A 4,572-nucleotide genomic window follows, 5' to 3' on the forward strand; every position below is an offset into this window, starting at 1 on the left:
AGCACCAGATGAATGAAGAACCAAGGGACCATCTGGAGCGGCCTTCTGCCAGGTCGGCCGCCGCGGCCAGCGCCCTGTGAAGTGTGTGGAAGTGTGGACGGCCTTTGTGCCCGGCGGGGGGCGGCATTGTTCTGGGGTGAAGGGGAGGGGCGGGGAGGCGGCTGTGTGAGGACGCTGGTGTTTATTGGCTCTATCAGAGACAATGAGCAAACACACTCAGAACGCTAGTAGACACTGAGAGAGGAAACAGGCCACTACCCGTCCTCTGCACTCGCAGCCCAGCAGCGGAGTCCCCACGCCGATAGAAGAAGAAACTCTTTCTGACCCTTTTCTTTACACCCAGCCGTCACAATGTATTCTACATTTTTTCTCCCAGAGCTATTTTTCAAGCAGACAGGTGATTTTAAACTGAGACCTGTTGCGGTCACTGCAGTGCTCTCTGCTGACTGCATGTTGGTGCAATTTTATTTGAAGGAAATGCACACACACACTTTTCTTCCTCACACACACTCGGTTCTGTTTCCTTCGCCCATCTCCTCCGCTCTCCATCTCTCTTGGAGTCGACCTCACACCCACTGACACACCTCAACCCAACGCTGGACTGTAGAGTTAATGCTTCCATCATTAACACCGTACCTGAGGCGTGTCAAACCGCAGTAGAACAGAGCTCTAGGTCCTCCAGTGGTTGGATGGCTCGGCCCTGAGGGGCGCTCTGGTCCTGATTAGCTGATTGTAAACTAGATGTTGTCTTTGTTCGTGGGATTCAAACAGAAGCCATCTGGTCCTGTTGTAAAGACGTTGCCCCCACTATTGATCGCATTCCCCCGCCAGCCGCATTCTAGCACTGACTGGATCATATCTGTAGAGATAGTTGTGTACGATGTCTGTCGGTGTGTGTGTGTGTGTGTGTGTCTTTCTGTGTGTGTGTGTGTATATTTAGTGCAAATAGTTATGGTTTGCAATAGGAAATCAAATGCATTTTAATGTTAGAATACATTTAAACATTTCATTTGAATTCATGAGTGCAGGGGAACATCAAACCACCCCTTGAGGTCCATTGCGTTCAGGGCAGCGATGTGTGCAACACAGAGACACACATCCTGCTACCAGGCCTTCATAGCAGGACGTTCCCCCACAGCGGGGGTCGGCGGAAGGCTTCAGAGGAGAGAGGCAGGTGAGGGACGGCCAGGGAGCACCGACCCACAAAGGCTCTAGTCAGGCTCTCTGCAGGTGTAAATGATGGCACACTCTCCTTTGTTGCCTTTGTCTCTTCTCTCAAACCCCCGTTCCAGATGGTGTTTTCAACAATCCAACAGTGGTTGAACTCTCAACCTGTCCATCATCATTCCTCTCAAAAGGGTTTTTTATCATGCTGGATCGTGTTAGTCCCTCAAACATGAAAACATTTTATATTGATTTATCGTTTAATGCCTTATTTGTTTTGATTGGCTGAGGATTAGACTCGTATTCTTTCTGGTGATCTCTGATTGGTTGCGTTTGAGTAAACTTCCGTGACCAGTTATGCATTAGGCTAGAAGATATGGGTCTTGGTGAACTGTCAACATTTGTTTATATTCAGGTTAAACATAGCCTACATAGATATATTTTTAGGCTATGAACAGCAACATGAATTATTATTTTATAACATTATTATTATTTTAAGACATAATGTGTTGTGTAATGCAATCTGCATAAGACATACTGTGGGGAATATTTCGGCATGTGAGGTTACGGTTCAACATGATAAACCAAGACAAGGAGCACCCAATAATTATGTTGATATTTAGTTTGGTTTATTTTTTCAGACATTGTGAAAAAATAAATTAAAAAACTTTGACAGAAGAGATGAGAATAATAAACATGAATAAAACAGTTTAAATAATAGAATAACATAAATAAATGAATAAATAAAACATTGATGGGTAAAATTGAAGCCATAAAGCTAAATTAAATAAATCATAGATATTAGTTGGAATGAAGTAAACAAAATAAAATGTCCAATTAGTTTGTAGCATCGGTGTCCGTGTGCGGAGGAACCACACTACTGGAGAAAGTCTTTCAGCAGCAGAGCCTCAGATCAGCGCAGTCCTTTCCAAAGAGCTTCGCTGGGGAAACTTAGAGGACTCTTCAGGGGCCTCGAGTCTGAAGATCTCCTCCTCTTCACGAAGAAATCTGGAAGGAAAAAGAAAAATACAATGAGTACTCGTTAGTAAATAACTTTAGTAAATAACAGCTGTAAATGTGTTAATGTACATGTACACTGAGAGATGGAGGCCGGGCTGTACCTGTGATGCGGGCGTTGCCTGGGGACGCTTTGGTCCTCTTCCGCCGGACGGGGGTTCCTTCACTCGGGAACCTCAGCGTGTTGGAGACGCTGGAGATGTTCTCCCGGTTCGTCTCGGCGAGACTCGCTTTGCTCTCTTCATCTTCGTGACGACTTGGTCGGACGTGGTTCTCCTCCGTGACCTCGTCCTCTCCCGCTTCAGACCCCCGGTAGAACGAGGCGGTCCGGTTCGAGGGCACCGTCTCCCAGCGGTACTCTCCGTCCAGAGGCTCGTCCGTGTCGAAGCTGAAGTTCCACCGCCGCTGGTCCCGCTCGGCCATCTCCTCCAGCTGCCGGTTCAGGTCCCGGCTCAGCTGCTCGTGGTCCACCGCTCCGAACAGGTTCCTACAGAGAGGAGCGGTGGCGGTCCTCTTCTCCAGGGTCATGAGGTTCTCCCCGGTCTGCTCGTGGTCCACCGCTCCGAACAGGTTCCTACAGAGAGGAGCGGTGGAGAACCTCCTCTCGAGGGTCATGGTGTTTTCCTCGGTCTGAGGAGCGGTGGAGAGCCTCCTCTCCAGGGACCGAGTCATGATGTTCTCCTGGTCTATGAGGTCTCCCTGATAGGAGGTCTGGAGATAAGGTCTTGGTTCCCAGGGGGCTTATTGCAGACTCCTCTGTGAGGGTCCTATTTAAGGGTCTCTTCCTCGCTGCTGTGTTGTGTACATCATGGAGCTCTCTGATTGGCTGACCAAACCCAATCTGCTCCAATGAGGGCCGGGTGGGATCCCGCCAAAATGATCTCGGCTTTGATCTCAAGAAAAGAAAAGAAAGAGAAAAGGAGGACAACAGAGAAGTCGCAGAAAGGTCTTTCTTTATTATACTATAATATATAGATTATAATATAATATATAGTATATACATTTATAAATATTTAAATATATATATATATATATATATATATATATATATATATATATATATATATATATATATATATATATATATATATATATATATATATATATATATATATATATATATACTATAATATATAGTATATTCTAATTTATATATAGGCCTGAATAAGGAATTAGCCAACATTAGCCAACACGAGAGGGACTGATAGTGTGACATACTATTGTCATATGGCCATTAAACATAATAATTATACATTACTAATTAATATACTGTGGCGACTCCTCCGGGGTCGCGCAGGGGATCCTGGGAATTGGGGTTGTCAGTTGACAAAAGGGGCTTTTGTCAACTTGTTTTGTTGTTCGGTTAAGTGGGGTTAACGGGTTTGGGTTTTTTATTGGTTGTGTATTAATTGTGTGTTGTTCCATTGTTGTGTGATGTGTGTGTTATCGGGACCATTAGTGAGAGTGTTGTGTGTGTTGGTCAGGTGTGTCGTGTTTCTGTTGTGTTTAGGTGACGTTCACTAAAGGCAGTCCGTAGTCTTGCGGTGTATGGGGCACGGAACTACATAATTGGTTTAACCTGGAACATTACTTTAAGCATTATACGTAATACATTATGTGAGGGATAATGTATAAAACGCCGGTCATTATCGGGAAAATAAGCCCCAACAGTGCGAACAGGACGTGAAGCGGAGGGTTCTTGCTTCTCCCTGGAGGGGCTTATTTTCGATAATGACCTGCGACGTTCTATACATTATCCAGCTTACTACACGGCTACTTCCGAAACGAGTTTTTTTTTTTCCTCACAGTGTCTTTTTACAATTAAATTAATTGTTTGTTACCAGCATTTACATCTATAAGATAGTTCCGTCGTGTGGGTGATGTCTCAATGGCGGAGTAATACTGACGGTACTGAGGCAAGTCTCGCGTGAGGTTGTTTTCGCAATGGCAGAATATTATTGCCGTTGTGAGGCAAATCTCCCGTAAGAACCAATGATATGAAGAGGGAAAATGGATAATCTTAATTTTTAATTGAGAACCATCCTTAAAGGCACTTGCTTTTACGTTGATTGCAGCTTTATAGCTGATTTACTATATCTGGATATATGCCAAAGTAGCCTTTATATACAAGTATACAACTCTGGCCATGAGTCTGGCCTTTTGTTGAGACATGCAAAGAAAACCTTTCAACATCAGAACCAACTGCCAAACTTGTCTAAAGGATGATTGGGTCAATATAAGCACTTTGTGGCCGACATGCAAATGATTAGGTCCTGGCCTTGGTCTGTGATTGGTTAAGGAGGACTGGGCGTGGCTCACCTGTACATCTAACCCTATCCCTGATGGTCGGAGAGTGCCCATTGGATTCTCTGAGGCCAGCCTGTGAACAGC

This window comes from Pollachius pollachius (genome assembly GCF_949987615.1).
Source record: "Pollachius pollachius genome assembly, chromosome: 5".
NCBI classification, from domain to species: domain Eukaryota; kingdom Metazoa; phylum Chordata; class Actinopteri; order Gadiformes; family Gadidae; genus Pollachius; species Pollachius pollachius.